The sequence below is a fragment of the Coturnix japonica genome, chromosome 4, assembly GCF_001577835.2.
Source record: "Coturnix japonica isolate 7356 chromosome 4, Coturnix japonica 2.1, whole genome shotgun sequence".
Lineage (NCBI taxonomy): Eukaryota > Metazoa > Chordata > Aves > Galliformes > Phasianidae > Coturnix > Coturnix japonica.
In genome coordinates this window covers 6,789,573-6,813,413 of record NC_029519.1, presented here as the reverse complement: position 1 = coordinate 6,813,413, position 23,841 = coordinate 6,789,573, and the positions used below count along the sequence as shown (strand labels likewise).

At 37.9% G+C, this 23,841-nt stretch overlaps 1 protein-coding gene across 1 annotated transcript in view; it reads left to right on the top strand.

Moving 5' to 3' along the window:
- The first annotated feature begins 2,019 nt into the window (after positions 1 to 2,019).
- PCDH11X (protocadherin 11 X-linked) overlaps positions 2,020 to 23,841 on the top strand; it is a 445,592-nt gene continuing 423,770 nt past the window's right edge. The window contains exon 1 of the mRNA XM_015860405.2: positions 2,020 to 2,569. The gene's annotated coding sequence lies outside the window, so the exon portion shown is untranslated. The remainder of the gene's footprint in view (positions 2,570 to 23,841) is intronic.

Sequence of the window (23,841 nt, the reverse complement as noted above, 5' to 3'; positions counted from 1 at the left end):
CAACCCTAACCCTAACCCTAACCCAACCCTAACACTAACCCAAACCCAACCTTAACCCTAACCTTTTGTTGTTCCCATATGTTTATTTCACACAGTATTGAAGAAAATCAGAAACGTTGGTAAACAAGTGGAAGCAGCTTGTAGGCACTCAGCACTGCACTGTGCTGCAGCTGGGACACTAACTCTTAGCTGTGGGTAATGTTCTGTTCGTGCATAATGAGGCACCTCTGCTCACTATATATATGGCACCAAAAGAATGAAGTGACAGCCAATTCATTGCATTCATAGAATTTAGCACCCAATATGGTAAAATACCATGGGCGTTCGGTCAGACTCAGGGAACTGAAATACTACAGGGAAATATAACCGAGAAGAAAAGGAATTACATCTGTTCTGTAGTACTTCAGGGTGGTTAATGGCCATACAATTGTTCATTCCAGGTCCATATTCAAGTAATCTCATTGAATATAAGAGTTAACAAGTAAAAATGGATACAATTCACTGAATGACTGGGGATTTTTACACAGCCCTCCTTCTCTCTCTTACATATGTATATATACATATATAATATATATATGTTTCCTGGAGAAATGATGCTGTTGAAGCTACACTTAGCTATAAATGGAGACATTACCTACACGCTGCTTTGGTGAACAAGGTGAATTAAAGCCCTTGTGTACAGTTTCACACTATTTTTGAAGAAGGAGATGTAAAATGTTGTGCTCTTAGGGTAAGTGCGATTTTTTTTTTCTTGTTCATCAAAAAAAAAAGAGTTCAAACCCAGTTGCAAAGTACAGAGAAAATGCTAAATTAGTTACAAGTAATTGCCGTGTTTGTTAAGAAGCGCCTGCTGTAAGCATTTGGCAAAACGCTGCAAATACTGCTAGATACTCAAATTATTAAAATAAATGCCTCAAATTAAGTATTAATTAAAATGTATGTTCAAACTAGCACTCATAAACGGCAGAACTCACCGACACACTCACACGTGGCACTTCCCGCACACAGACCCTACGGCTTTGGCAGAGGCTGTAGCCCCGGGGCACGACCGGCGGTACCCGAGAGCGGGGCGGCGATGCCGGGGCTGCCCCTCCCGGGAGCGCTGCGGTGCTCGGGCGGCTCTGAGTCCGCGGGAGACGATGGGGGGCTTCTGCTCCCCAGTTCCGCTCCTGCTCTCCAGCTCCTGCACCCGGGTGGAGGCTGCGGCACGACCGCGCTCCTCTCGCCCCCTCGTTTCTCCCCGAGACCTCGACCCGCGCCACCTCCCCGCGTCCTCAGGCTCCCGGCTCCATCCGTCCGCTGCCCCCGGCCCCTCGCGCTCCGCAGCTCCTCTGCCACCGTTCGGTGCCCCCCGCCCGGCTCCGCGGCGGCTCCCGCTGCGCTTTGGGGCTCGGCGACGGCCCCGCCGCTCGCAGGGATCGATGCCAGGGAGCCGGGCACACGGCGCAGCAGTCGGGGCCGCAGCCGCGGGTCGACGGCTGGGTGTGCGGGACAGCCGGGCGCGGGGCCGCCTCCGCGGGTACGGCCGCTCGCTCGGCAGGCTCCGCAGGGCGCTGCCGCCCGCCGCCCCCCGCTGGCAGCGCCGCGCTCCGCTCCACGGCCCCGCGTGTGTCAAGGGGCCGGTCCCCCCCGGCAGCTCCGACCCAAGGGCGGCCCCTCGGCCCCCGCGATCGGCCCGGGGGCGGCGGCGGAGCCGGGGGCTGCCCCCTGCCGAGGCGGCAGAGCGACCGTGCCGCCGCTTTCGGGGGATTCTCCGAGAGGAGAAGGCAGGGCGGCGCCGGGAGGGGGAACCCCCCTCGGCTCGACTCGGCTATTCGCATCCCCGGCGTCGCTCCTCCTCCTGGCGCTGATGTCAGCCGCGGGGAGGGCCGGCTGGCAGCGGCAGAGCGGGGCGCGGGCGGCCGCGGCAGTGCCGAGCCGGAGCCGCCGCCGTCGCCGCCGCCGGGACAGCGCGGGCTCCGGGGCGACGCCGGCAGCGCAGCTCCGCGCCCCCAGGGGCGCCGCAGCGGCCGCGCCGGGCCCGCAGCCCGCCCCGCCGGGAGGAGGCGAAGCGCCCAGTGGCGGTGGCTGCCCTGCGGCGGAACCCGACTCCGAGCTCCCCCAGCCCACGGCCGGGCGCTGCCGGCTGCGCTGCCCAGCGGCACGGAGTTCAAAGTCTCCCCGCGCAACTTAGGTTAGGCGGCAGGACCTCTGTGGACCGGTGCGGGGCTTCCAGGGCGCGATCGCGTTTCCAGCCTTTTGGCAGCTGCAAAAGCAAACGATTCACAAAACCCAACAAAAATAAAACAAACTCCGGCTTACCTAAAAGTTAGGAAATCTTTTTTTTTCTTTTTCTTTTTCCCCCCTCCCCCCCTTTCTTTTACTATTTTGTACCCTGTGTGGAAGTCGCTTATGAATCGTGCTCGGTTCACTGCACGGGAAGAAGCAGCTTGTGTTCTGGATCGAGGATTTGCTGTTGCAAAGCACTCCAACTTGCATGCAGTGGGGCAGCCTTCGCTATTCTAACCGCCGTGGTGATGTACTGAGGAGCCCGTGCATAGGGATATCTTTTGCAGCCACGGCACTGAAGGTAAGACGGGGGCTTGGGGAAAAGAGGGATTTTCGCATCCTTTCATATTAGAGCTCATGTCCAGTATCCCCCTCCAGCAGGGCATCAGCAGTTCGTTCACAGCAGTATTAATAGGATGGAACCGATCGAGTAAAATGTTCTTGTGAAAAGCACATGGAGCTGGCAAGTGATTGCAAATATATATTTATTTTTAGTCTGCTAACATAATGTTTTACGATCTGTTCTCACAGCGAGGACAGAGCTAACTTGCATAGCTCAGGAATGAGGAGATCTGTGGGCTCAGCCTCTGATGGGCAGTTTGCACTGGCTGTTACATTGTGTTGAATGTGTGCCCCCCACAACCTCCCTAGAGCATCCTGTCATCCTGTTGGATTTGGTGGGGTGGTTTTTTGTGGTATTCTTTATTATTATTATTATTTTTATTATTATTATTATTTTAGATAGAGTGACTGGTGTTAATGAGAGAGGGAGAGGGATGAAAAAGAAAAACCAACCCCAAATAAAAAACCATATGGAGCATTTTATTGATGTGATCATAATCCTGTAATGGAGATTGCATTAAATGAGGATTGCATCAAAATGCCTAGCTGCTGTGGAGAGACGAGAAAGCAGGAACTATGCTGGATTGTAAATGAAGTTCTTAGATTGAAGGATTTTCTTGAACCGTGGAGGGATATCTGTAAGCTTAAAGTTGCTGTATATGTGGAGTACTGGAATGGGATGAAGCAGAGATCAAGCTGAAATATATTTTAAATTACTCAAGCTCCGGATGCAGTTAGAATTGGTTAGAGAAGGATTGCAGTGATGTCCAATGAATACTTGGTTTCAGCTATGGAGACCACAGAAAGGCAAGGAAAGAGAACAGAGAAAGGCAAGGATAAAATATTTCTTACCATTCAGGGAAGGGAAGGATGGCTCATTTATGAGTTTTGCCATAATGGCACAAAGCCTACAGCCTGCTGGCCACACACAGAAGCCCTGTAGACTGTAGAAAGCAGAGGATTTGTCTTATTTTCCTTTTGCAACCGTGGTGTAGTTGCCTTTAAGAGGTAGCTCTGAATTCAGTGACAAGAGGTAAAGAGGGACTTATTTGCCCCCCTCGGATATGAAAAACAACTGTAAGCTTGAGAGAGGTGGACTCAACTCGCCTGATCCTGTCTTTTTGAGCTTGAGTTGATAATGCATCTTGAGTAATTGTTGCTGCTTATCTCAGTTGGCAAAGGAGGGGGAAGATGTTCAAGTTTATTGAACCTGAGGACAGTAGTGGATATCAGCTTACCCTTGCCATCTTTTTTTGCTGAATTTTATTCTGGCAAAGAGAACTTTGTGGCATGAGCCACAACGAGCACCTTCTTTGGGCCTTATTTAAAGGAAGCCCAAAGAGAACAGAAAGATTAAGCCAGAGGTAAATGTTCACTTTTTGCTTGTCAGCGGTGGAAGCAGTGTTGTTCTGTCAGACTGCACAGGTCAGAAGAGGTAAGACAGGGAAAAAGTTACTCATTTATTTACAAACTTCTTCACACACAATGGAAGTTGTAATACAAATAAACAGCACAGACTGGGAATGACCCATTTCTTAGAACCACCTGCATTATAATTTAAATAAACAATGGAGAAATTTCCCTTAAAGATACTCATTAGTAGCTCTGTGTAACTGCAAAAGAGTTGGTTAATTATAAAATTATGCAGATTAAAACAAAACAAAATATCTCAGGTTGTCACAAGTAATTTGTTTTCCCATTTGAGTTGTGTACAAAATCAGAGGTAATAGCTCCGCTGTTGAGTGTCTCTCTTGCTTTATATTTAGCATAAAGTTTAGACCGAAATTATTCATTTAAAATAATCAAAGGAAATGAAGAAAAGCAGCTTAAGTGTATTGAATTCCTCTTAAGTGTTTTATTTTGGCAAAAGGAGACTTCTTGTGATTTGTAAGAGATGAGTTCAGAATATTCATGGCTAAGCTCCAGGGAGCTTAGTGTAGGCTCAGTAGGCAGACGGTTCTTCTAAAGAGATATCTGGAAAAGATGTGTTTAAATTTCAAGCCATGTTCAGTTGAGACTGTTGATATCCACCTTCCAAAACAACTGTTACACTGCTGAGGGGAATGGTGCTTAGTCTGGAAAACAAGGCAAGTGTTCCTGCCTCACTTTTTAATGCAAGAAGTAAGCGGTGTTCATTAATTATACTTCTGTATGCACAAACGTTCTAAATTTGACTTGATTTTTTATCAAGTAACAGCTGAGACAAAATTTGTCTTCTGAAAACATGGGTATCCATGCAGATCTGGGGCTGTAATTCTTTTTCTGCAGAAGAGCTCTTTATTGCTTCATGGCTGCATTGTTCATCCTTGCAGCATTTCTTTGAGTGTAAGCCTTGCTGTAGTTAAAGGATAATTTATATTCAGTGTAGTACTGTCTGCTCAGTGGAATTGGCTTTATACATCACAGCCTCTGCGAAAAAGGAGATCAAAGATCTGAACCTGCGGTCCTGTATTGCATTTGTAGTCTCCCACTGTAGTCTTTCACACTTCCATAGTTAAGATATGTCAATCATTCTATTAAAACACCCATTTGTTTAGTAATTTAAAGTGTAGTTTTGCAGATGAGATCTAAGCTTAACACAATCGTATGGTAAAAAAAAGAAGTTATCCTAAGTGATAAAGTGTAATAACAATTGACATTTGCTAATATAGCACTGTGAAGTTGAATTTATGGAAACCTTAGTAGAAAATAATGCCAGTCTGAGCAGTTTAGAGAAGAAAAACAACAACAACAACAAAAAAATAATTTATTTCCAATCTAGAAAGCCTTATGGAGCCAGGTGGGTGTTTATACTGGGTTTTAAAGGGGCCTGGAATTACTAAGGAGACAGTAGGACTCTTCTTAAAGTAGTACACCATTGTCTTAACACAGGAATTAGTCAGATCTTGATTCGCTAGTTCAGTCTGAGGTTGTTTTAGATCCCGTTGTTGTTATTCTAGATATTTCTTTTAAGGGCATAGTTACAGAAACTGAGCACAACCCCCAGTCTTGTGTCTGAACCCTTTAAGTTATCCTTTCAGAAAGCTAAAAAGGACCATACTTTTGGATTAACATTACGTGTCTGACAGAGGTGTCAAAAGGAGTTTGGGGATGCTGTGGCTGAAGCACACTTATCAGGTAGCTCACATGAGAACATCAGTGTAGAAATCAGGCCCTTTTGTTGCAGGTGCTGAGGGTGGTACTGATGGTCAGTGTACGCTCTGAGACCTCTCTTCTATAGCATCCCCAAATCTTTTACAACTGCCTGTCTCCGTTAGTTGGCCATCTTTGAAGAGCGAGGTCGTTGCTCCAAGGCTTGTAACCTCTTGGTGCGTATTTCAGGTTAGAAGTTACAAACTGGGAATACATGTGCAGTCATTGTTTCAGTTGCTTGTGCTACATCTTGCCTATGATTGGGCACAGGTCCCAGATACGACTTGCTGTGTTCCCAAGTACATTGTGATAGAATAAACGGGTGTCCAGTGCAATGAAAGTTTTGCCCCTTAAATAAAAATTGATAAGGAAGATTAACGGTCTGCTGTCTCAATTGCCTCCTTCTGCAGTGAGATCACTGAGGGAATTTATAGCAGTTGTTAGTCTTCAGCGTGGCAAAGGAGCGATGAACGTTTCTTGTCTCTTCTGAAAATTCACGCTCCCTGCATATATAAAGGCAAGTAATATGAAGTGGGAAATTTACTGTGGAAATGGGAATTTGATTATCTCTTAAGATCTGTAGGGAGAGTCCCATTCTCATTATCCAATGGTAAAATAAGGAAAATAGATTTAAAAGGCAGTCTTTTTCAATTACAGGCTCTGAATTAGCAGAGTGACTTGCCAGGAAGCATAAAAGCTTCTGTAGCTTTTGCACTTTTAAAAGCTCCATTGTAAGAGGAGTTTGAACTGTCCTTAAAATTATCTTAAAGGTGTCATATTGTGTCTAATAGTTGAATATGTGGAAAATGTATTCTGAGTATTGCTGCTTATTACTCCTGGCACAAGTGAAAGAATTCTTAATTCCCACAAAACTTTGTAGAACAAAACCCATGTACAAATGAGGACAAGAAATAATATTTTCCACAATTATGCAGTAAGGTTTTGTATTTGAACAGGAAGGAAAAAAGCCCACCCCAGATGCAGGGGAGGTTTCATTAAGATCCAGGAAAAGTGAATGTAAAAAACAATATTGTTATAAATGAGCATGGAATTTAAACCTGCAGATAAAATTGAATCATTGTTCTGACAGAAAACAAGAAACTGTGAAGAGTTGTGTCATTGTTTTTCATAAACATCCTGTTGAATATTACTTTATTTCAGATACTCTTAGAAAATAAATGTTCTTCCATAGATAATGTAAGACTTCCTCATCCAACATGGTGAGAGCCAAAGATTCTGGTCTGCAAAAGCATTTCAATTGGAACAGGGCCTTGAATAATTCTTGCATTATGAAACAGATATACTTTAACATCTGACGCTTGTTTAGGAGCTACACATGCTAACATGATATTGAAGGTATTGTTGTATAGGAGTTTGGATTGCAAGAAGGGCAGAAGTTAGGATATTAAACAGCAAATGTTTTACTTGAGAAGTTTCAAGGGAAGTTCTTTTGAAATATAATGTTGTTTTCCTTTACATAAGTTGTGATATACAACTAAAACTGTATCATGGCAAACGAATCTATGTAACCAGCTCAGCAGAGCCAGATATGTTCTCAGAGAGACAAATGAACCTTGAAATTAATGGCGACTTCCAAATTTAATAGTGAAATTATCAACAGAGGCGGTCCATTGTATTTAAAACTCATCACTGTGGGGTTAGATAGGGCAGTTCTTTGTGCTAGGAAACTTTGCCTGCTTCATTTACCTGCCAGGGGAACATCTTGCATTGTATAAGGCTTTGATTTGATAGGGCTGTTTAAGGGAATGCTTTTCTGCTTCCAAGATGGTATAGAAATCATATGTCTCTGGTGATGTAGTCTGCAGTGTTTACATGTTACATCCTTAAGGATATAGTGTTATTATTTTTGTAAGAATTTAATTAGTAGTTTTGTAAGCTTTCTGCTGTCTACCGAAGCAGCAGGATATACATACTAAGTAAAAAAAGGAGCAAGTAAAACTTTGCAATGCTTTAGGCACAGTGTATTTCATTTAACCAACTGCTTACACCATTAGTATTACAGTTCCATGTGAGCTTGTTAAATTAATGAATGTGTACACATGGAAATCTACAGTCTACCAGACTTGTGATCACAACCCTGAAAAGCCACACACAGTCTTCTTTGCAGCTTTAGTTCCTGGCAAATATACATAGATGCCTACCGAAAGAAATGTGGCAAATGCTATTTGGAGAATAACACAATTACAGATTCCATTACAATGTGGAGTAGGATAAAACTATTTTAAAAAGTCACTGGCCTGCCTCTAGCCTGTATCTGGAATTTCACTAGAAGGTCATGTGTTTTGATGGTCCTCCTGGGAAAGGAAGTTTCCTTACTTTGAGCAGAAAATGAGTTTAATTTCTGCTACTGGAAGTCATCGTTTAAGCTCTTGTTTAGTCAGTTGTGCAGGATTTGTGATCACTTCTATAATTTGATAAATACATTTCATCCTGTTTCTTGATAATCAAGTATGGAACTGTGTTCTAGGTCATTTTGATGACTGGTTTTACTTAGGTATACTGGTAAGGTTATTTTTTCCTGAGTGGGAGGGTACCTTCAATGGGAACCATTGTGTTCAGGAGCAGGTTGGATTCACTTACTGCAAGGAGATTTTAATCAGACAATTATTACATTTATGATTAAATGCTGATGTTAAATATAGGAAGGATATGCCACAACGTTCCCTAATCTTGGTAGGGTAAAGTGCAGAAGAACTCTAGTGGTTTGAAACGTCACCATTAAATAGTGATGTAAGAGAAGCTCTAATCTGTATATGGAACACTGGACTCAAAATCTGAACTATAGCCCACTGTAGCAGCTTTTTCAAGTTATAGTTGATGCAAGTGGTTTATAAATATATTCAAGATGTAAGCAATGAAACTAAAGTTACAATTAAATGGAATAACTATCTTACTTTGCCAGCCATTTAACTGACCCTTGGAAAATGCATGTGGCAATGTGTTGATTAAGATCAAGTTACACAAGGTAACAGAGTAATAGTTTTGAAGATGAAAAGCAGGAATTATATGCATAAAATTCATTTTCTATTCATCTTTCTGCCTTGTTCATCTGCAAGACTTTATCAGAATAAATGGATTCCTACTAAGGGTTTTGTAATGGTTTCCTGTTCTCTGAGAGGTATAATCAGAACCATGAGGTTAAATGCTTGCCAGATTAGTGTACATGCATGTCTGATTATCAAGGAATTCTTCCTAAAATTAATGTTCAGGAGATCTGTATCTTCATGACTAATGTACAACTGTTTATGTTAGTTCTATCTGAGGAATGCAAATTACAGAAGACATCTTAGATATCCCTGATGATAACACTCTGAATGACACTCCTAAATACCCTTAAATAAGTGCACTTAAATTGTGTATAACCTAAAATAACGATAAGTAAAAAACGGAACTATCATAACATTCTTTGTGTTCACAAATTCTTACCTAATTCATTTTTCATGTATAAGTCCCTTAAAAAGGCAATCCATCTAGGACAACAGCATTCACTATGCCTTCTTAGCAAAACTTATCTTTAAAACGCCTCTAAGACATTTACAGAGTTGCAAGCTATCAGCTGCATATTTTTGACACTGTGTTCATTTTGGCTATAAATGCATGCCTTTAAGAGCTCAGTTTTACTTACATAGATTGTTTATGAGTTGTAAAGAACTACTCTGAAGGAACTCTTAGGCATTGTATAGAGTAGGTCTGAGATGAGTTCATGGAACATTAACTCAATGTGTTCCAAGCTAGAAGGGAGAGGAAAAAAAATAATAATAATAAAAAAAATCAACTTACAAAAATATTTGGCAATTCAGGGGAAATAAAGATGACCACTTTCTAAAACTGAATGTGACCCAGAAAGAAAATACACTGGTATTGCATGTTGCAGAAATGTTTCACTCTTGTGTAGTCAGAAAATATTTTCTTAACTAGAGATTAGAAATATGTCAAACATTCATAGCCTTATGATGAGAAATGAACTAGCAGCACATTCTGTCTGAAGTTCTGAGAGATGTGAGCGTCACTGTACAATCTGAATCTCATGTGCTAAAGGAGGAGATGTTCTTTGAGACTAAATACCAAAGATTTTCAAGAGTTTGTGAGTTGCTCACTTGTTTTTGAATGTTTTAATGGAAGTTGTTTTGAGAATATTGAGAATGGATGTTTTATTGAGAGACATGGTTTAGTGGGAACTATTGGTAATAGGTGAATGGTTGATCTTTTAGGTCTTTTTCAACCTTGGTGATTCTGTGATTCTATGATTCTGTAAGTGTTTTGCTTTAAAATGATCGCTTGCTTCTCTGAAAACAAAGAAAATTGTACTTACATGGTGTCAAGTTGAAGTGAAAAAGAATGGACTGAATTGTTTCTTAAAGCACAATATTGTAGAATGGAAGGATATTTTCTTATAGAAATCATTGTGTCCTTAGTAGTGTCATTAGTATTTCTTATAGAAATAACAGTGTCAATAGTGTCATTTGGTGAAAGCTTCTAACTAGCATCAGTCTTTTTTAAATCAGTGAGAAAAGAAGTATAAAGTAATAAAGAATTCATATTCTTCCTTAAGGAAAAGACACTTTATTTACGTTATTTCAGAGCAATGTGTCTTTGAAATAACTTTGTTGATTGAATTTAAAAATCAGTAAATAAATAATGGTTATCATGCAACTGTGGATGTTCATTTGAAAGGATTTCCACAGTTTGGATGTATAAATAATAGGACGTGGATGTTCAAAGTGAGTTGAACTTTGAAAGAGCCTAAAGCTCGTCTTTTCTCAAGAAATAAACATATATATATATATATATATATATACAGAACAAATTTTGTTAAAGACTGATTAAAGGAACACTTTGTACCTTATTCCTGTTTTCTTATTTTTCTTTAATTTTGGGAGCACTAGAACTAGTCACCATCTGATATTTGAAAAATATTGCAACTCAAGTGTGATTATTCTACCAATAATGGGTGATCACGTTCTTTTCACTGAATCTTTTCTATTCAAGTAGATTTTAAACACTTAAACAGAGAAGAAGAAGGAGCAAAAGAATTAGAAAAGCTATGGTAGAAAATAGTCTATTCTAGTAAGACTGTATGGTAACACAATTTGTGTTCAGTTTCAGGCCTATTACCTCTTATTTTACTTTCTGCATTTTGTGTCTCACTAAACAGGTAAGTTTAGGCACCAACCAGCCTGTTAAGTTATGTGAAAGTTGAATGAAGATGATTCTGATTAAACAGAGACAGTTTTAATTAACACTTTTTTTAGCCTTCTGTCTTCTGTTTCCATTCATGGGGCGCTATATTTCAAAGTTTGGGGCACAGAAATGTATCTGTTTGGATCTTGACTGTGTTTAGAAATGGTGTTGAATTCAGAATAGTTTCTCTGCATGTATTGCTTCTCTTCGTGTCAGTGTGAGTGATGGAAAGATGTGTGGTAGCAGAAGGATCACCCTAACTAACTGTAGTTAAGCTGAATAGCCAGCACTGGAAAAAGTCCTTGTTATATTTTGAGACAATCACAGTAAGCATGTATTCCAGTCAGGAAAAAGAGATCACTTACTTCTACTTTCTGTCTAAACTTTAAAAGCCAGTTAGACAAACTGACACAAATAAAACACAAGAGAAAGGTTTCAATTATTAAAAAGCAGCAACTAAGAAACAACAAAGAAGCAACAACAAAAAAAAAACTGAATGAAATTTCTCTGAATTTCTGATAGCTGAACTTGGTTTTTATTCATTAGAGTATGGCGATCTAAACCTGAGATTTTTTTTTACTATTCCTTAAGATGGAGAAAAACGGTAAATGGGCTGCTAAATTAGTTGTAATAGGACAGTGCTTCAGCAATTGTATCTCACTGCTGAGCTCAAACTCAGTAAGAAGTTTATAAAAATACAAATTGGATTCCAGTTTTGTGTTTGAGGTGTGCTTTTCTGAATATAGGGTAGGGTGTTTCAAAATTACTCCCCAAATCTTAATTGACAAAATATTACTGCTATTTCAGACTGTTTATCTTCATACAAGATATTATGTAATTTGTTCAGTGACTGATTGCTATATATGCTTTTCATCTTGGTAACTTAAAGCAGATTTAAGTTTCAGTTATTGTTGTTTAACATCAGTGGAAAAACATAAGCAAATGGAACATTTTCCTTCGAAGTTTGCTAAAAGCTTAATCTGGCTTCAAATAAGTGCCTTTTTTTGTTGTTGTTGTTATGTGTCCCCTTTACACTTAACATCTGTATTTTCACTGAGCTATGCTTAGCAAAAATGAGTACTAAAAAAATCATGGCTGAATCAAAAAATAGCGAAACATCAGTCTGCAAAAATCATTTATGGTCTCAGTTACTTATATGTAATTCATTCTGACAGGTACAGTACTTTCATGTTTTATTGTGTTAGAAACACTACAAAAAAAAAATCACTGAAAAAAAGTTTAGAGTAAATGATTTAGATGAAGCTGGCAGGTGGTGTGGTGTAGCTACTGCAAGATAACTGAATTCTAAAAACTCAGTCACTTCTGAGAAGGATCTGTGCCTTGACTTTGTCAATGCTAACCAAACTGCAAGGTAATGATTGATGGATGCATCAAACAATCAACAGAAGCTACTTTCTGAACGGCTTAGGATACTTCGGTGATTAAAGTGACAATTGGATCAGAAATTCCCTTCAATTGCTATTCATGTGATTTTATGTATGAATAAGGAATATGCATCAGCATGAACTTACAAGTATGTCTGACTAGGAAGACAAACAAATAATGAAGAGGGAAGTTAAAATTTCAAAATACTCTTGGAAACAGCTTCAGTAATCTATTATGGGAATGATGTTAGTCAGGTCTACAAAGGATCCTCTAAAAGGCAACCCCCAGTTGTAGTGAATAGTTCTGTCAAGATGGAGAGTTGATAGCTATATGATTTTAGCCTAAGTTTTGAATGCCACTTAGCACTAAGCCAGATTCCTTTCCCCTTTTCCTGAACCTAAACCAGTATTTTAAACTGAGTTTCTTAGCAATGAAATTCAGTCCTGGATAGGTGTGAATTATTTGAAGTTCAAAGGTAAGATGATGTTGGCAGTAAACTAAAATACTTCAAGCAGTTTCTCCTTTGGTTTTGCATAATACAAAAGTGCTCATTTAATGTTCAGAGGAATCCTTGGAAAGTTTCAAGACTTGACTTAAGGCTCTTAGCAACCTACTTTAACTTAGAAACTTTGGGCAAGTTTTCTTGACTGCTTCTCCAAACATGTCTTCTCTTGTGAACTTTCCTAGGATTCTATGACAAAGCCAGGGACTCCTTCACATAAGTGATTCATTTTCACTGTGTTTTGGGTGGGATTTTTTGTTCCAGTTCAGGAGCTTGCTATATCCTTGTGGCTCTGGTTGTTCAAAGGGTAGTGAAGACATGATGAGCAGGACAGGATGAACTTATTGGTGAAGAGGAGAGAGCTGCTATTTTTGTTCTCGGACTTGGATCTCAATTTTGTTTGCTATTCCTGTCTCAGTGTGTGCTATCTGATGTAATTTTTGGAGGCCTCCTTGAACTGAGGTTATAAAGATAGGTCTACACTTCTACAAGTCATCTGTTCACTGCTTTTGTACAGTGCTGTTCTGAATACAGTTTAAAGTGCTGCTTTTGATCTAGGAAACACTTTTTAGTTTTATTTCAATTTCTGAGGAAGACTTTCTGCACGATTTAGTTCTTCTGTAAAAAATAAAGGTAAAGCAGAAGTCTCAGCTTTATAAACACTAAAGCCCAGGGGAAGAAAACCTGACACCAATTCTTTTCCCATGGTCCTGAAAGACCATGTTAGTTGATATTCAGAGCTGTAAGACAAATCTGTTAATCCATGTTTTCCTGAGGGTTTTCTGGAGTGGACACATTAGATGGAGTGTAATTTTGTTTGTGTTTGTGAAGAGCATTCTGCTGATGCTTCATATTGATGGTTAAGTACTCTTTACTACAAGAGTGTCTGGAGGTTGACTGACATTACATGTCCACTGCAGAAATGTAAGAAATGAAGTTTCGGAAAAGAGACTTAACATATTGTATGAGCTGAATGGATATGAGAAAATAAGGTAAGGCTCAGAAGATACAATATGTTTATGGACAGAAATGTAAGTATGCTGGAAGAAAAAAACACTTGTAAGTTAATCTAAAGTTCCTACAAATAAATGTATATGACCAATAATTTTTAAACTAGTCAAAGGACTGCCATCTTCTAGACACCCCAAAAATGAACAATTTTGTTCAGTTTCCTCATTCTGCTCAATTATCATTAACTCACTGTGTCATTGCTTCTAAATAGTATTCAGTGATGGTAATGAAATGAGTGATCTAGGTTCACCAAGTAAAGAAACTGAGCAGGTTATGCAGGGAGAATGTGTTGTCCTTGTTCTTGGAGCTTTTCAAGATCAGACTGAATAAAAAGTTCAGCAACCTGCTCATACTTCATGACTGACCTTGCTTTGAGCAGGAGGTTGGGTAGCTTATTTGCATAGGTCCCTTCCAACCTGGATTATTCTATGATTTCATGTCTTACTAGCTCATAATATAGGTAGGGATATACTAGAATGTGTAACAAGCCTTCAGGTTTCTTCCCTAAGAGCATGCAAATTCTGTAGGCTGGTATTTACATGTCTTTTAAAACAGATCTGCAGAATGATAACCTAAAAGGCTGTTTACTTTTAAGGTATTTGGAGACTCTTGAACTTTTTCAACCGATTTTCTAAAGTCTTCAGAATGGAATATGTATCAATGAGAGAATTCATTTAGGTTCTTCCACTTATTTTCTCTGCTGTCTGTATCACACGATGTAGTTGGTACATTTTTTAAAGTCTCCAAAAGGATTATAATACTGCATATACTAAATGTAACTGAAATTTAGATTAGAAATGACTTCCATGTTAGTTTACTTGGGCCAATTTTATCTGGAAACTCAGCAGAATACTGGATGCACGTATTTAGTATTTTCTACTCATGATTCTTCTTGCACCATTTAATTATCCATTTTGTTTCTACTATCTGAACAAGAACCCTTTCTCTTTAAAAATACTTAGAACTTCCTTCAATATTTCAATAAATCTCTGCTGTCTGCAGTTTTTTTTTTATAGCTGCTTGGTCATTAAATGCAGTTGTAACACAACAATTGACTGCTTCCTGTTATACTGAGGAAAACCTTTCAACCTAATTATATGTTTATCTTAATAAATGGGTGTAAAGGAATGTCTTGCATTTGAATCATAGACCATCTCAGTCTGATGTTTTGAGATTCTTGGATTTTAAATAGGCATTAACAACAGATGATATACAGGGAAGTGTCTGCAAGGCCAATAGCCTAAATCAAAGTTTCCTTGAGTTCCAAAAAGTTCCTGTATAGGAATGGTTTTCCATCAACGTGAATTTGACCATGAAGTTCTAATGTAGAGTATGTTGCAAAACTTCCTAAAAATGCAGAATATTCCATAGGAAAAATGTATTCCTTAAAAATAGACCTGTGACATTCACTATATGCTTCTTAGCACATATTTTAGACGTGGGGCTTAGGCTTGCTTCAAGATGATCAACCCTGTTAGTGATGAACATAAAAATGTCAATATAATTATTCAGTTTCAGCAGAAAATCATTTCTGCTGTTTTTTTTCACTGTGTGGAGGAAGGGATGAACTGGTTTTCTATTACTCTTTATCATTTAGGTTTTCTATTTTTGCCATCAACTGGGAACATTTCCAATTACTTTCTTTCCATCTTGTATTCTGGGATGGGCTATTTTGTAAGACAAATCTTAATGAAAGAGATGCCCTGATGTGCCGACATGAAATAGTGGTAATTCAGCAAGTGTCGTTCCTTGACTGATGATCAGAAACATGGTCAGCTTTGGATATGAAGTGAGCTACTTACACTATTCTAATGCTAATCCTGACTGCCTCTATAAAGATATTACATGTATCCCATTCTAGAAACTTAATAGTAAATGTTCTGAATAAGGCACATGCATATGAACAGATTCTGTTTATTGTTACATTAGTGCATCTAAAAGAAAATAGTGTTATGCAAATATAAGCTGGTATCCACAGACACAGAACCCTGGCAGTTGTTTCGATCCTTCCTTTGTTTGAATCAGCAAATTTTCTTTCAAAAGATACTTCATTTCAATCACTGCTATGCAAGATAATGTGATTTAAATGTGTATTTGACATAATGGATAGTATATTTATGAGCTGCATAAACAGGGGGAAATCACAGATTTTCAGTTTCTGTTGGAATATGTAATACATTCATTATTAGAAGGCACTAGGAACAATACTGGAGTATTGTTTCTTGTAAGAGAAGAAAATCCTGTTCAAGTTTTTAATGAATCTCTTGAGAGAATGATCAGATTTACAGGTTAAAAAAGCTGTAAACAATCTACTGGGAGAAGTCATTAAAGACAAGATGAATGGGTGCTATCTGTATTTATGAAAGAGAAATCTTGAAGGTGATTTACAAGCCAAAAATATCTTTAAATGGTCTCCAGTGATGCAGTATGCAAGGAAATACAAAGTAAGGTTACAAGTAAGTCTAGTTTGTGAGGCGAGATGTCGTTATCTAAAAAAATCTCTAAACAAAATAGTGAGAGACAGCATTGATCTGAAAGAATCCTGAAAAGATTATTTCCTCGGTTTCTAAGTTAGGAAAAGCATTAAAGTTGAAAGAAAAACAAAAAACTTATTGCACAGTTAATCAACTTGGATAGCCTAATGTTAAAAATCTGATTTTCCAAGTTAAATAAATATGAATTAATAAAAGATCTTAGATGAAATAAATGAATTCCATGAAAACAGCTTAATCCTCTGGTGAGTTACTTTTTCTGTAAATCAAAAAGTGACAGCACAGGAGTGCTAAAAGGCTTTCCTTTCCACAAGGCACTTCATACCTTTGATTATTCACTCAGGCTTGACCAAGCCAGAAGCCAACTAGTAAAGTTCTTAAGTTGTGATGAAATCATTTGTTTAATTATTGCTTTTTCCTCTGAAGTATTAAGATGCAGAATTTGGAATGCATTGTGAACAGAAAAAAAAATGTGAATAAACATTTCTAAATTAATTCCTCAAAATTTGTTGCTTCAGACTTTCAAATTGGTCATCTGAGATGCATGTGAACATCTTATTGCCATGAAAAAAGCCATTCTGTTTGTTGTTTGGGTGAATTTTGGCTATAGGTTTGTTTTGTTAGTGTAACTCTTGAATGGAGCACAATTGTACTGAAAACTTGGATAACAACAAAACATGAACTGTGTTCTAACCGCATCTGTTGAACATAACAACGGTAGTTTTGCATTCATTCAGCTTTTGAAGAGGTCACACCCTTTGCAAATAATATGCATGAAAAACTGCTGTATTCACAGTGCCTCATTATTATGAATAGTGTGCATTGCAGCTGACGCAGCCATTCACAATGTTCTGTGCATGACTGTGAATCTGGGTTTTTTGTCATACTGGAAATATTCCAGAGTCCAAAATAAAAGTAGCAGCAGCAGGACGATCAATGCTTCTCATAACTATTTTTAGTATTTTGTAAACATTACCTGCAACATTTTTCTTTCTTTCTTTATTTTTTCTTTTTTCAAGATATGTGTATGTGCCTTTATCTTTTTGTATTAAAGACACACGTACATTAATTTTTCTTATGCGTGATCATGCTGTCTTTATGAAAGTCATTACTTCTATCCTTGGTCTATTCTATGCATTGGGCTAATGAGTTTTGAGAAGGCTTCTTCATGAAGTGTTGCCAGCAAAATTCATCTCTGACTGGAAATACCCATGTGTAGAATCCTCTTGAGCAGACTGCCAGTCATGGCGTTTTTAAATGTGTGACAATGAATGTAAACCAGGGCAAGAATAAGGACATCAAGTCTGTTCTGGCTTAAGACTGAAATATCATAAAATGTAAAGGAACACACTTGTTCATGCAGAACTATTTTTGTGATGTAGACAATTACTAAAAGATGATTAATGATCATGTGCTTTCTAGTGGCATTGTCTTTGGGTATATCTTAAAAAGCAGTGTCATTGTTGCAACTTGTTAGATTTAATGTTCATGTTTCTTTTTATTATATGACTAAAAAGCATTTTGCCATTTTTCATGTACCCACTGTCCCCTACCTTTCTCTGCCTGTTTGTCTCACACTGACTCCTTCTTTCTGTGAGTAGAGGCCCTAAAAGCAATATTTCTTGTTATGAAGGCAGTATAGGTACTGAAAAGTTATTTGAAGCCCTGTGACTGTTTCTTTTACAAAGGCTTGCAAGTATTTTAGGAAAAATGCCAGCTAGTGTACAGACAGTTTGGCTCTCAGAACCCAGTGTTAAGGTTAACAAGTTGTAAATAGCTGCATGTTGCCATTATCTCAAAACCCTGCTGTTTTTAGGACACAGTGAGGAGTCTAATAAGAATGTATTGCTTTATTTTATTATTTTTATTTTTTCTTCTTTTTCTCCTGCTTTTGTACAGCACTTACAGAAGTGTAAGTTTCAAAATTTAGATGGGCAGTGATTGGGTCTTACAGTCTTAATGAAATTCTTTCATCTTCCCAATGAGTGTGGCAATGATTGAACTGAGATGGGGGAAAAGCAGAACCCAAAACTTCCCCTGTCCCTTTCAGAACTATGTATATTAAGGAATCTAATTGCCAAGTAATTTATTTTTCTACAAAATTAAATTCAGCGTTAAGAGAGCTGAATATATTTATATGTGCAAACACTCATATGCATAAGATTTTTTACAGCAGCATAAATGTGCACATCTTGATTGATGTCTGTTGAGCTCTGCTGACATAAAAAGCAGGTCTTATCTATTTCGTATCATTCAAAGTTTCAGTATCTACTTTTCAAACAGACAAATTCTACATTGAGTATTAAATGAAACAAGGTAGTTTCATTTAATTTAAGAGCCTTCTAGTTTCTTCTGAGATGATCTAATGTGTTAGATTCTGGATGTTTTGCTCACTGAAGCGGCCGACTTTGGAAGAAGATTGGTAAATGTCTCCTTATTAGTATATTCTTGTCATTAAACAATCGATATGAACTTGACACTGATCCAGGAATAGTTAGTATACTATATATGTACATAATTTGTGTATATATTGTTAATTCTCCCTGGTCATTTCTTTTCAAAAGAAAGCTACAACACTGAACATTAAAAAAGATTAATCTTGGGTGTACTGGGAAAAGAATTGAAGCTTGATGTTTTTCAAACTGCTAGTGTTTTATATCTGAAGATGTAGAAAACCATCATATAATTTGATTTGAAAAAGAATGAAAATAGCCGAAGTAGACATAGAATAATAATAATAGTAATAATAAAAGTAATAATAGTACTATAAGAGTGACCAGTCTAACAGCCTACCTAACCAACAGCAACAAAGTTCCCACGAGAATTCTCTTTGCACGAGATTCTGATGTGTCAGAATAAGGAAAAGAAAACAAACTGAGCAAAACTTATGGCTTAATGTTCTGTGTCAGGAGCTGATGTTCAGTCAGTAATTAGGTTTTGCCCATTTTAGGTGAGAAAAGGATTAGTTCAGGAAAAAGAAAAATGGGAGAGTACATTGCATTACTCAGGAGCACCATAATATGCCACTTTCTGGGATATGCTGGACCCTGCCTTAAGTCTGGAAAATTTAGAGCTGAAAAGAACTACAGAAAGAAAGAGTTAGAGCGAAGTCCTACCTGAAAATTTCATAAAGACATGGCAATAGATAAACATGGTCTGAACACCAAAGAACTGAAATGAATATGCTGCAATGCTAAGGCAAAATGCCAAGATGAAGCATAAGTTTTTAAGGAAACTATGACATTGAATCTTCATAATAAAGAGAAGCTTTGAGGCAAGACATTCAAATACTGAGAAAAAACACAAGACCCTGTTACACTTTGCTAAGCTATCAGAGAGCAAGAAGGAAGGCAAAATATTAAATTCTCAAGGAAAAGCACCACAGGGTTGAAGGAAAATGCTAAGATGGTGAGTGAAAAAATGATGGCTCTAACTCAGGGTACTTAACTGGCAAAAGTGAGCTGTAGAATAGCTTCAAACTGAATGGCAGAACTGTAAAAGTGACTACCAGGTTAGTTCTCTTCTGTGCAACTACACTGTGGGTGAAGCTGTTGTTAAAGTTTGGTTTGGTATTAGATACTGTCCTATACTTCGGCAAAATCAGTGGTTATTACAAACTAAAGGGTAGAGGTATGTGAAGGGCACAGAAGATCTATTTGTTGTATATGAGATTCTAAGGGAGACATAATTTTGCTAAAAATTCTCCTTGAGAGGCTTATAGTCCACAGAGTACTACCCAATGTCACCAGCATGCCTGAGGATGAAAGGCTTGTTTAATAGCTAAATGACCTGTTGGCAATTTTACATTACATGGATACTGCTGTTAAAAGATCTTCAGGAAAGATACCCTAACTTACACCCATTCAATTTCATTTATGCAAAGGAGGTACATGGTAGTTCAATAAAAAGGACTAGAAATATATAGTTTAATTAATATTTAGCTCATTGGATTCTCATGTATTTTTGGTTTGTATTTCTTTAAGAAGTAGTAGCAAGGAGACTATCAAATAAATGGTGTTCTGTAGCTGATGTGAAAATCTGGTGAAGCAAAATGAGGTGAAAGAACAGAATTCACTGCCCTTATTTTCAGGTAAAATGTTACAAAACTGTAGAAGGAGGGATATGGGTATAAATTCCCCTAAACTCAACTCAACCTGAAGTAGACTCATCTCACTCTAATAATGCTTGAAGAACCAGAGTGATGACAATTTATGTTGGAAAATGTATCAATGTAAAGTAATGCATAGTTGCTATGGTTCAGTGCACCTTGAAAGAGAACATGAACTATATACATGCTGTTGTCCGTAGAGCTGCTAAACTGCTATTTGTCTATGCATTTGTTTTCATTAGAAACTGCCGTGTTGCCAACTGAATAGATTATAAACTATCACTTTATGCAGGGACTGACTTGGAGTGCCAGATATACTTCTCAGATAGCTGCAGAGCTGTTCTTAAAGAATATAGTTTTATGTCAGAAGAGACAGTTTATTCTTCCCTTTTTCTTCAGTTTAAGGTTTTTTACACTTCTGATTATTGTGTCAATTATCACTAAGACATAAATACTACCTAACCTGATAAAGACCAGTGTTGTTTCACTTATCTTTATTTCTTCAGACAGCAAATGACCTACACTTCCACAGTATACAGCATCTTGTGTTCTGTGTGGACTCTGACAGATTGATTGCAGCAAAGTATAGATATATGTGTTTTGCTCACAGATTCAACATGAAATATGGAAAAAGGATTTTGATTACCATCTTCCAGAACATCCTTTTCATGGAAGGGGAGATGTTGAGTGCAAGGTTTTAAAATCTTCAGTGGCTAAATCACGCAAATGCTTTAGGAAAGATCCTTCACGCTGGAAAACAATGATCTTGTGGCAGTTGAAATTTTCTCTTTACCCTTCAAGTGTTTGCAACGTTGGTCTATAGCACTGAACACATTACAATTTTATAGGCATTGGAAATTTGTGGGAGAATTACGTGAAATACAGAACAGAATTTGTACATGATGAAAGTGTCTCTTGGGCAAATATAGCATGCCGGAAGCTTGGGAAAAGTATAAATGATGTAAACAACAGATTTAGAAAGAGTGATATTTAGCTTCCCAAAATGAGAGCTGGCGAAAGAAATGTTGTCTTGACCAAATTCTCATCTCTTGCAGTTTATATTCAGTTTTGCTGCAATCAAGTCCCTATTTCTGCTTCAAAGATGGAAACAGTTTTAGTGCTTCCTTTTTCTGAACTGGCATGTGGGTTGACCCTGACAATTAAAATTATTTTTTTTAGTCATTTATACAAAGCTTGGCATGTTGTAACTACATAGAAACAATTGAAAAAAAAATTCTTTAGCCATGAATTTGTGTTGTAACAGCCAGCTGCAGGATGGAGTATAAACGGAGTATGTTAAACTATTTAAATATTCCAAATATTATGTACAACAGATCTTGTACTAATTCATTATGAAAAAAGCAATTTTGTTTAATCATTTATTAGCTATTTATGAGGTGTCTGCATATTAAACACATACAGATTATTGTTCAACGTGACAGCCAGTATAATGATTGTGTGTCACCTATGTGTAACCACTAACACAGTTTTCTTTGGTGTTTTCAGCTACCAGAGTTGCTAGAATGACTAAAGGTCATGATTCTCAAGCATGTGTAAAAGAGACAACGAGTCTGACCTTCTAAGAAAAAGAAGAATTTTCAAAACAATGCTCAAATTTTAACATAAGTTTGTTATTCACTCCTGGATTATATACCACTTTCCTCATAGAGGCAGTGAAGCAGGTTGCCCAGCAACCCTGCAGAATCTCTGTCCTTGGAAGTATTCAAGGCCCAACCACCCACAGCCTGAGAAACATCCGGTTGGAGCCCAGCACTGACACATACCTGTGCAAGAGATTAGACCAGAGCCCTTTCAAAGGACTCTTCCAACATGAATTTCCCTGTGACTTGCCATGGAGTCACCTTGGGACACCAAGCAGAATGTTGTTTGCTTGCAAGGTTGCTGACTTGATTTTATTGTGGGATATGATATTAAATGATAATTTAGAAGGAAACAAATCCAGAGGAAGAAAATACTCTGAAATTCTACATTAGTTTATCTTACTCATTGGTACTTTTTTCAATGTTTTTGTTTTTCACATGAATGACATCTGGGTTTCAGCTTCCCTTTCATGATAATGAGTTTCTTTTCTAGGCCTCACTGTAGGTGTAGGATCCAATTCTTAGCAGTATACGATTTGTTACGTATCTTGCTTGCGTATCTGAATAAACCTACTTATCTGAAGATTAAAGCTTTGTGAACTTTAATCAATAATCTTTTTCTGAAGTTAAAAATATAAAAGGATTTGTGTTACCAAATTGTAGAGTACAATTCTAATCTGTCCCGTAAATATTTACCATTTGGAGATAGTAGTGCCTACCTTATACAAATTTCAGTAATCTTAGCGTAAGCTCTACCTTCAGAAGAGAATATAAAATGCAAATACTGATGATAAATATAAAAATGTGCAAAATCAAACATATAGCCATCTTGATAATATTCAGCTTATTGTGTCAAAATAATTATCTTCCAAGCCTGCTCCCATGCCTATCTGCTTCCTTCATAGACCAGTATGCTCATTAAATGATGTGTAGATTGAGTATGACTCTTAAAAATCTTTGAGAGTTCTAAGAGGATTATTTATCACATGTATTTTCACTCCTATAATGAGTATATGAAGACAGAGTTTGTGGGTCTTAACAGTCTTGGATTTTGCTACGGCCAATACCATATTATATTGTTGTTTTTGTATATGCACATACAGACCTTTTACATATTATTAAAAAACAAGGGAAAGGGTTAAAATTTCAGTGAATGTAATCCCTTTATCACATACTTTAGAACTTCCGTTGTTTATTTTTTCCTTCTCAAGGAGATAAATGTAAGCATTTCTTTTGCTAGCAAAGAACTGACAAATTTCAAAATTCCATCAAAATGCCATAGAAATGCATTGTTTTGTTATATCAAATATAACAAAGCTTTCAGATGCAAGAATGTAGAGCTGACACATTTGACATTAACTACACTATATATTTCTTGCTAGGTGAACAGTCGCTAGATGATAAAGTAAATATGAAATATTAACAGAGTTGCTGTTGGTTTGTGATGGTACATGCAAGTGCACCTGCACTAATTTCAATCTTTTAAATCCCTGTACGAATCCCATTCTAGCTGAAATTAAGCTTACAATTTGTTTTAAGTGCCTATATTCATAGGTTCCTGTTTTGATTTGTTTTTGGGTCATTTTCCAGGGTGAGAATGAATTTTCCCTCTTCAAACTGCTTGCACTTTGTTTAATGGAAGGACAACAACTGGTAAAATGAAGTGGGAGATAAAGGCAGAAAATTGTGAAAAGCCAGAATCTTAAGTCACACATGACTACCTGTGGGCATTGAATAACATGGCACAGTATGGCAGTCAGAATGAGTATAGCTTAAGCAATAGCAGTAGCAATTAAC